The sequence below is a fragment of the Rhineura floridana genome, chromosome 4 (genome assembly GCF_030035675.1).
Source record: "Rhineura floridana isolate rRhiFlo1 chromosome 4, rRhiFlo1.hap2, whole genome shotgun sequence".
NCBI lineage: Eukaryota > Metazoa > Chordata > Lepidosauria > Squamata > Rhineuridae > Rhineura > Rhineura floridana.
The window spans coordinates 157,367,286-157,378,293 of NC_084483.1; the positions used below are offsets into that span (position 1 = coordinate 157,367,286).

The 11,008-nt window shown below is 38.8% G+C and overlaps 1 long non-coding RNA gene across 1 annotated transcript; it reads left to right on the forward strand.

Moving 5' to 3' along the window:
• Positions 1 to 354: 354 nt before the first annotated feature.
• On the forward strand, positions 355 to 10,765 carry LOC133384483 (uncharacterized). Its single transcript, XR_009762580.1, has 3 exons — positions 355 to 422; positions 1,698 to 1,857; positions 10,595 to 10,765. It is a non-coding gene; the product is annotated as an uncharacterized LOC133384483 (long non-coding RNA).
• The last annotated feature ends 243 nt before the right edge of the window (positions 10,766 to 11,008 follow it).

Here is an 11,008-nt window from a genome sequence, read left to right on the forward strand (position 1 = left end):
GTTTACCCAGTTGCAGACCTTGATAATAGAATCTTGCAACCTACAGGGTTCCCTTTAAAGCAGGAGTTAGAAGTGTTGGAAGAGCATATAATGACTAGCAGCATAATCCTATGCCTATTCAGAAGCAATTTCTAATTAATTCAAGGGGGAAGGGATTGCTCCCAGGTAAATGGGGTTAGAATTACAGCCTCAATTGCATTTCTAACCCTACTTCCTGGAAGTTATCCCTACTGAACATCACAAGGATTACTTCTGAGTAGGCTACCTGCAGAGCTTGGAAAAGTTACTTTTTTGAACTACAAGTCCCATCAGCCCCAACCAGCATGGCCACTGGATAGGGCTGATGGGAGTTGTAGTTCAAAAAAGTAACTTTTCCAAGCTCTGGCTACCTGTACACACAAACCCATATGTTTGGGGGTGAGGTGGGGTTGTTTGTCTTTGTCATATATTCATGTTTTAATCTGTTAGTAGTTATTGTGATTTATTATGTTAGTTATTTTAGGTTATATTGTTTAAGATATTTTTTAATGCTTTGTATTGTCTTAAATACGTAGTTTGGTTTTTATGATGTTTAATGTTAATGTTAAGAAGTTAATGTTTAAGTTTTTAAAAAAATGTTTTGGATTGTTTTAAATGTGTAATTTTGTTTGATTTTTTAAAATACTGTAAACTGCTTAGAAGAGGCTTCTTTTGAAGTATGAAGTGGTGTACAAACTAAATAGTCAAATAAATAAATAAATAAGCAAGCTCACTCCAGTCCACATAAATTTATGCCAGAACGCACGTGGTGGTGGTTATGATTATGATCAGTGTAAACCTTAATGAATGCAACATTAATGGAACTAGTTTCCAAGTAAGTGTACATAAGATTAAACCTCTACCTTGTTAGGATGCATTGGGAATCAACTGGTTAACCCAGTTGCAGCCCTAGATAATAGAAGCTTGGCAGCCTATAGGATTCCCTTTAAAATGGGAGGCTAGATGTGGTGGAAGAGCATAATGACTAACAGAACAATCATATGATTCAGAGGCAAATTCTATTGGATTCAGTGGGGGGAGGGATTGCTCCCAGGTAAGTGGGATTAGGATTACAGCCTAAACTGCAATCCTAACCCCACTTCCTTGGAGTGGTTTGGATTGTGCTGCAACCTCATAATAGATGTTGAACTCTTTTACTATTGTAGGTCACAAATCTGGTACCAAATTTTCCATTAATTCGCTATTGGTGCAGATCAGATTTTTATGTAGTGATTTTCCACTGATATTTTTAGAAACATTCTTTTTTAAAAAAATCTGTACCTAAAATATTGATATTAATGTTGACATTTTTATTTATATTTCTTTTCAAAATATCAATATTCCCTTTAAAATATTGATATTAATATTGGCAGTGTGTGCATGGGGGCTGGATTGCTACCCACACACTCATTTAAAATTACCCGATTCTTTGCTTAATTTTAACTACAGAGCCATCAGAGTTCTTGGATTTAAAACTGCATAAAATGATGCACAACATAGTCTGTTGAATGCCAGATATATTTTCCCCTATTGACTGGAAAACGTAACCTATTGGAGCTGATAGATCTAATAGAACTAGACTCCTCAGCTGCATTCCAGCTACAAAATGCCATGATGGTGGTACATGGCCATCAATGGACAATGCAAGTAGCTTTGCTTACTGTGTATTCAATATACAGACTCTGCAGCAGATTTCAGTTGCAAAGTGGTGCAAGATTGAAGATTTGAGTCTGGAACTGCTTAGATTTCTTCAAGTGCTTTCTCTGTAACTGGAGTTCCAGAAATGTGACTGCAGAGAAGCAAGTGTGACAGCAGACACCTATTCTGTTCTGAACCAAGGTAAGACACATTTCTAGTAGGTGCTAACCATTTGTACCACTGTACTGCTTAACTGTCCACTGTTTTGCAAGGGAAGAGGGTGGGAACCTCACAGTGACCTCCTAGATTCTGCCCACGTGACCTCCTAAGCTCTGCCCAGCCCCCCCCCCAGTTCCTGGGACCAGCAAAGATGCCCCACATTGTCCTGCTCTTCTATTGCCTTAGGAATCACCTGATCCTTACTGTATTGCTACAGGAGTTGATCCATGCCTGTTTGTTGCTTACATAAGTAGCTGTCAGGATAGGTTGAAAAGTGGGAGATGAGGGCCTTCTATTATCCCCCTTCACCATCCTTATGCTGGCTCCCCACACACAGGAGATTTTTCTGTGGCACTGCAGTAAGAATAAGCAACATCATGAGAATTCAAATTTCTTACTTTGCATTTGGAACTGCAACCAGATGAACTGATCTTAAACGGGACGGTTGTTGGAATTTCTTTAAATAATTGAAATATTGTATCAGCCAATGAAGCCAGGGACAGAATGGGATGGGGGCAGGTTTGTAATGATGATGCTGATTTGGTTGAGCGTCACATGCCAGATTATGATGAAATACAATGACAATGCATAGGCTTCATTATTCTACTTGGTGTCATCATTAGATGGAGAAATGCATTTTCCCTTTACAGACAGCTCATTTTGAAATGCATAGACACGATTGCTGACTCGTCCCTGTGCTTTGCCAGAAGCTATACAATACAGACAATCATAGTAAAAAAAAAAAAAGATTATTAAAAATAAGTGCAGCCATCTGTCAACTCACAGGGGTGGGGTGGGAAGAGAGGTGAAAATCTGCATGTTTCCTTTACTTCTGCAAGATAGCAATAATGCTTCATCCATGCCAAACCAAATACAACTTAAAATAAGAATAATCTCACAATTTCTCTATTTAAACTTTTGCATGCATGTGCACATATGTGCATCTTTAATGATACACATTACTTAGGTTGCACTTTTTAAAACAATGACGACACTATTATACATCTGTTAAACTTGTGTCTGGACTGTGCCACTTCTAACTCCAGGCCAGTGGTGCTCTCATTATTTATTTAATTATTCGTTTATGTTCCATTTATAAGCTCACCCTTCATCAAAATGGTTCCAGGGTGGGCTACACAGAAAACAACAATAAAATCATTCCATACAAAGTATAAAACAGCAGCATAGAAAACAATAAAACAGATAAAAAATGGGCATCTATAGAATAGGATTCAACTCACTCAGTATCCACACAAATTCCACACCTGCTAGGACACTCGTACCTATATCTGCACATATTCAACTACACATGCATGCATGTATACACACAAACACACACACTCCTTCACTCTCAACAATGACTGATCCAAACAATTCCCTGGATGCAAATACAAAAAGACTGATGCAACACTGGCAGCCTAACGCTTAGGAAACATAAGATTATCTCAAGGCCATTAAGAATGATACTCTCCAAAAGTTACTCTTTAGTAGTTGAGTTCTGGATGCACACTCTCTAGTTAAAACAATGTGAGCAAATGTGTCACAAGTGTTCTTAAGAACAAAAACAGGCTAAAACAATAGCAAAATAACAAAATGCAGACGAACAGCAAGTGATAAAATCAACAGTGGTGGGCATATTTACTCAATCCCTACCAAAAGCCTGTGTAAAGGTGCATCTTCAGCTACTGTTGAAAGAAGAACAAGGTCACATGCTCCTTAGAAGTGAGGTCATTCCAGAGATGGGGTGCCACCACTAAAAAGGGTCTATCCTGCACCACAGCAGCATGTATTTTATATTGACAAATTCATGGAGAATAAGGCTATCAGTGGCTTCTAGTCATGATGCCTGTATTCTACCTCCACTGTTGGAGGTAGTATACCTCTGAATACCAGTTGCTGTGAAGTGGGGAGAGTGCTGTTGCACTCATGTCTAGCAAGCAGGCTCCCCATAGGCATCTGGCTGGCCAATGTAAGAACAGAATGCTGGACTACATGGGTCTTTGGTCTGACACAGCAGGCTCTTCTTATGTTCTGATGATAAAACAATGAGAAGGACCTCCCATGTTCATCTTAAAATATTGAAGATGAAATATAGGGAGAGGCATTCCTTCAGATATTTGGGGCCCACATCATTTAGTAGTTTATATGTCAACATCAAAACCTTGAATTGGGCTCAGTGTTGTATAGGCAACAGTGCAGATTCCTTAGGACCAGTAGTATATGTTTCCAACTCGCTGTACCAGTTAACATTCTGGCAGCTGCACTCTACTAGTTGCAGACTCTGAATCATCTTCAAGGTTAGCCTCATGTAGAGTATTGCATTACAGTAATCCAATCCACATCCCAGAAAGTCATAATTAGTGCACCAACCAAAGCTGGACATAGGCATTCCTTGTCACTGATGCTATTTTGGTTACCAGTGACTATGCAGGATCTAGAATGCTCCATCTACACAGTTCTCAGATCAGGGAACTTCCAACTCACAGCAGCCCCATCTTGTCAAAATTCAAGAGCACAATGGCATGCTCCGCCTTTCACAAAACTTCTTATAACACAAGCCACTTCCATAACATAACCCTCTTCCCATAACATAAGCCCCCTTTCTGAAAGGGTATCATAAAATGATTTGGGAGAAGAGCCTTGGCTCTGTCTTTAGTGTTTCATGGTCAACCTAGTCCCTGCCATCGACATTCACACATTGAGCATGAATGTCAGAAGTGGAGACCCCACACATGATCACCAAGAGCATCCTGTTCAGATGTCTGCTCTCAATACACAGATCTCAGGAGTTGGGCTAGTCCAGCCACATGATCCCAGGGCACATCCAGCACCATGACCCTCCTCCCCAGCTCAAAGTGGGGATACTCCACTACCCATGGAAGTCCTCAAATGATTTATAACCTTGCAAAAACCTTTCTGCCAGACCTTTGCCACCCAACTCATGGAGAGCAATATGCATAGTGACTGGGGGGGGGCAGAGCTTACCACACTTGCACCCATGCACCCTGTTTGCATGTAGCCTTTACATGTGAGCAGCATGTCCAAATAGTCGGGGGGGATTAAACTAGCCATGATGGTGGCAAACCCATATGTTAGAACTGGGTGATCACCAAATCCCTAGGATATGTGGGTGTGTGTAATTGAGGATTTAAAGCACAGCACAGTATAGGCTAGATGGCTCCATCTGTGTTTATTTGTACTTATTTTTGATGAGCTTGTAGTGTATAAATCTAATATATCTTGTGTCCTGCCCTGGTATCAACATTGATGAAGGATAGGCTATAAATCTTTCTAGTAAATAAATCAAGACGTAATGTGCCAATGCCTTTTTCCACCTAAGCTTTCATCTCTGAAACCATATTCTCCCAGCCACAGTGAGACTGAATCTTGGAGAAAATGCCCAGATGGAGGCCATTTTTAGAGGTGGGCATGGAAAAGGATGAAAAGGCCCTTTTTCTGCTCATGCTGGTCTTTATAATATAAAGACTACCTTGATTTCTAGGAATTTGACATGATGTTCCACTGTGATGTTTAATTTGTCTCTGAAGTGGTATAGTCCAAATATAGATTTACCATCATGCCTGCTGCTTTTAAGAACAGGAATTTACTTAGATCTTAATTTCATAACATCAATAAAAGGGAGACAAGCTCTCCCTCTACGTTCTTTACTATATCTCATATGCATGCTCTCCATTACCTTTGCTATCTCAGCCTTCTTCAGATGTTTCACAACTGCTATTTTATTGCTAAGAGATCTATGCCATTTACTGGACACCAATGTTTTCCCCAGTTAGTAAAACCAAAATAAAGTCACAATCTTCTTTTTTAACTTCTGTACTCAGATACTCCAGCAAGACATTAATAAGATTGAGTGGAAAATTGTGCTTAATCAGACTAATTGTATATAAGTCTTTCCCCACCACCACCACCCCAAAAAGAAGAAAATGAATTTCAGTATTTGTATTGAGTGAAAGGAAAGGGAAGCATTCAAAGTACATTGATTGATTGACTGATTAGTCACAACTAGAGGACTCAGTTTACTAAAGAGAGATCCAAAATGAGCGACAGGCCATTTTTATCTTTCTTCTGAACCGTTTCTTCTCTGCCTGTTCATTTATAAAACAAAATGAACCTGTTCTAGGACTTATTAAGTTGAACAACAAGGTATCATTAGCAAACAGAGAACATGTTGCCATATTTGAAAAAGAAAGGGATTGAATAATTGGTATTCTAGCTCTCTTTTATCAAAACCCTGAGAGAAACATTGGGATGTCTGCAAAGTCACCCAGGAACATTACATGGGTGGTGGTGGAATGGCTTCTTGATGGGTCCATGGCAGCAGTCATTTTTTCACCTGTTCCCGGGTGGCATGACATGCCATCACATCATATCACTCTCAGGGGCATTTGAAGTCCTGTACTGGGAATCATGCTTTCTGCTGGTTTTTTTGGGGGGGGAGGGGGAGGATCCACACATTAAATGCAGAAATTGGATGGAACAGACTTCCTCGTGAGCAAATGAAAAAAAGACACAGACCATTAATGCACATCTGAAGTTATTTAGCAATATTTTAAAGTGAGTTTTCACAAGACAGCTTCTCTAGGTGTGCACTCATGCTGACCATGTTATGTATGACCTAAGTGATCATGGATATGACTGGCAGCAGTTACTGCAATGGTGGCTTTGTTGGAGTCTAGAAGATTGGAAACTTTAGGGGTCCATAGCAAGGGTCTTTGGGGAACTCTGGTTTGACATGAGAGAGTTAGTAAAACTCACCCGTTAGTAAGATTTGTAAGAGAGTGCCATAGTTGAGGAAAAATGGTCACAAAACCAGAGCTTGGAAAAGATACTTTTTTGAACTACAGCTCTCATCAGCCCCAGCCAACATGGACTGTGGATTGGGCTGATGGGAGTTGTAGTTCAAAAAAGTAACTTTTCCAAGCTCTGCACAAAACCACATGGCATCCTGTGTTCACCACAGGAACAGGAAACTAATACAGCATGGTACAACCACAAGAACAGGGAACTAACACTGATTGTCTGAAGTATGTGTCATAAATGGGTTCTTAAGATCAAGGCTAATGTGAGCTTTACTCCCATCTATTGGTGTCAATGGTGTACAATATGAAATATAAAGGTTTCTAAGTTTTCATATAATACATTCAAGAAGGGTCTCCAGGAGGGTGAAGAGCTTGAGATATATTAGAAGTTTAAGTGTGATCTTGATAGTTATAAGTGTGATCTATTCCATGTTAATGATAAAGGAGCTGGGTGATACAAGATTTTAGTTTAAATATTTTAGAGGGGAGATCAGTGATTGTGGGTACTTGTAAATAAAGCATAAGAAAGAGACCTCAGGTAATTAAAAGAGATTGTGGGGATCATGGAACATTTAATAAAGACCAACAGAAGAGAAATATTTTTTTTTACAATAATTTTTATTCAAATTTTCATAAAACATACAAAACAAAATCATAAAACATTCAAAGACAAAAAACAAAACAAAACAAAAATAATTAAACAAAAATAAAATAAAATATTGACTTCCCATTTGTCACAGATCAAATCAGTTATAGGTCTACAATATATAACAATCCTGTCTCTTAAGTCATATTATAAAATCACTTTCCTCCAGTAGTTATCTTAATTAATCATCAAATCTCATAAACATTACTTTATTCTTTCCACAAAAAGTCAAAGAGAGGTTTCAATTCTTTAAGAAATATATCTATCAATTTTTCTCCAAATAAACATGTCGATTAATCCATCTCGTTAATAATTATAATAATCTTATTGTCATAACCATAGTCCAAATAAACATTTCGATTAATTCATCTCATCAAAATCTGTTAGGTTCAATAATTTCAATAGCCATTATTCCATTATCCCTATTAGTTCCATCTTCCATCTTCAATAGTCCTGTTAAGTCCAGTAATTTCAGTGTCCAATCTTCCATTATCAGTATTCCATAATAATCTTGCTGTCGTAGCCATAGTCATATAATAAGAGTCTGATGGGAATTTCCTCTATCCCAAATATTTTCTTGCCATCCATTCTGAATAAGTTGCTGAAATATTGTTGTAAAGTCATATCTCTGTTCTTCTTTTTTACAAAATGCACTGGCTCATCTCTTGAGAGTTTTTCCATTGTCACATGGCTGCAGTTAATTCCATAGATTTTCTCTATATCAAACTCCATCACGTCATTCCAGTCCAAAAGATTATCCAAGCCATTGATAACTTTATCTCTAATATCTTCATTAATTTCTTCAGAGATAACGTTAAATTCCAAACAGTAGATTTTATTTCTAAAATCCATAAACTCCAGATCTTTTTCCAATTCCACATTTGTTCCAATCTCCAGGGCTTGTATCTTCCCTTTATTTTTTCTTTTCTCATCTCTGATCTCATTCTCCTCTCTCACAGGATCCCCTATTTCTTTAAGCTCCTGCGTCATTTTGCTCAGTTCAATTTTCAGCTCCTTACTACCCTGTCGCAGGGTTTGTTTCGTTATCTCAATCTCATCCATTATTTTCTGAAACATAGTTACTTCCAGATTCTCAGCCACTTTCTTGATTGCCATTTTTAAAACCACGAAAACAAAGCAAAACAAAAATAAAGAAGAACCACTTCTTATTTCAGCAACAATTGGGTTAATATTCCAGGCTTGATGACATCACAGTATAAACAGAGCAGCCTGCCTTATCTCTCTGTGTTCAAGAATGCAAAACAAATTTAGTTCCCAGCATCAAAACAGTTAGTGGCGTCGTGAAGAAGCAGATTCGTCAAAATAAAATAGACCAAAAAGAGAATAATCCCAGACAATATAATATTCCTCGGAATAGAAATCAGGAATAGAAATCCCTCTTCTGTTTATATCTTTAGAATGCACTTCCAGGACAGCTTTTTGCGACAGAAACAGAGATAAGCTGTTAATTTCGTGAATAACAGAGAAGAGTTATAGCTCACCCAGAAGTTGTCCAAAGCCGATCAATCTGACAAATCTCCTTTTGCTGCAACAATTTAAACCAAGTAAAAAAAATAATAGAAAGAAGGGTGCTTGCCTGTTAGTCCGTTCTCTCTTTAAAGAAAAGATAAACGTATCGCTTAAACAGATAGAGCTTGTTCGGAAGTCCGTCCGGCATTGTTGGCTGGACCTTATCTCATAAATTAATGAAATCCAGTCCTCCCAACAAAAACAGGCTTTTGAGGTTGATCTCTACGTTTCTCCCTGCCCGGGAGAAATTTCATCAGTCAAAAAAAAATGTTCTGACTGATTTATATCTGAATAAGCTTCTTTTGAGGCGGGAGCCCGTCCCAAAAGCAGGCACAAGCGAAGTCACCCTTCCCGGAAGTCAACAGAAGAGAAATATTAACTGTCTCTGTACCATTGGAGATTGTCCTGTTGCTGTCCCTAGCAAGCTGAAATGAATGAGAGGGGCTATAAAATACCAAAACTAAAGAAAATATAAGGTATAGTTTAGATAAAATCATTGATATAAGGTTTATATAGGCATAATTATAGATAATCATAATAAGAGAATAGATACAGCATCAGATAAGGCTTGGGGACAGCAATGATTGACAGTATGGTCAGAAAAAGCCCTCACTTGAAAAGGAGAAATCAGAGAATGTAAAAACCACAGGATTCACCACAAAAAGGGGAAGGTTGGTGTGGTTTCGGATAAACAATCCGAAGATGGGCAGATCCTTCTCAGAAGAGGAGTATGTTCTAAAGGGAGTAAGACCCAATCAATGTAGAAAGATTAGCATGAAATTAATAGTTAATTAGTGGGGCAGGAGTTTACTGGAAATGGGGGGCAGTATTTAAGTGGGAACCTGGGGTTAGGTCAGGGCTGTTAGTCTATTCTGAAACGCAAAGATGTGTGTTGTATGGTCAGGGAAGGAGAGATGGCCCAAGGATCCTTGTTGTCTTTTAGTGTTTGTGAGTATGAAGTTTATTTTGCCTGCTGAAGAGTGTGGAGAGTATGTATGCTTCTATTTCCTTTTATCAATAAAATTCTTTTTTTGAATGATCAGCCTTGCTTTGGATTTGTACTTTTGCTGGGATTTAAGGAGGGAGGATATTTGCACATGGAGTGGATGCAGGGGTGGTAGTCGAGTGCAAGGGGACCTTCGGTAGTACAATCCCTATAGTCACCACTACTGGAGCCAAATACATAAGTACTGGGACTGGGCTTGAAGGCTTAAGAACCAACAGACTAGTTTCTCTTGGTATCCTTATGCCCAGAATACTGCAACAGCTTCACTTTCGCATGCTGCTGCTGCAATCACAGGACATGATACATGCTCTATCCATGATTGCCTGGATCATGCACTATGTTTTATTTACTGTTACCTGTATCAATGATTGCCTGAATCATGCTCTATATTTTTTTATTGGCGCTGTTCCTTCCCAAAGTACTGGAGCAGTGCACATCCATATGATGTTCCATTAGAAGATTGTGACTTTCAAGGCAGAGCAGGCCATCTAAATCTATAGCTCTCCTTACCCATGGGATGGATACACACACACACACACACATATGTCATGGTGTGATGGGAGATGGGGGCATCATGCAGATGCAAACTGTTCTGCAATCCTCCAGAGGAACAGTTTCATGGCATCCCTATTTGTTATTGCTAATGGGAATATCCATCAAAGAAAGCAAATTTAGCTGGCAAAGCAAACAACTCAGACCTGCTCTATTATGTTTCAGTTCTCCCTGCAATGCAGAAGATCAAAACTTCCAGGAGCAAAAGAAGAATGTGGCATACATTTCAATGCAGAATGAACAGCAGTAGCTGGAAATGATGACCCAAGGATTGGTGCTGCGAGTGATGTCTAGATCAAAAGTGTCTGCTTAGCAGGATGCTAAAGAAGATATACATAAGCATGTTCATTTGTGTGTATGTATTTTCCTTTATTTTTTAAAAAAAGTCTTTCAATTTCTCAGCTAGCTTCTTCACCAGGTGGAAAAAGTGCACCCTGGAGCAAGAGGCGTATTCATTCATTTTGGCTGACTCTGCTCATTAAGGGAAAGTGGGGGTGGCACTGCTGAAATGATTCAGAAAGAGGGACTTGAAGTTGGAAAGCAGCTAGTATGCCCCTTTGAATCTGCAAAAATTCTTTT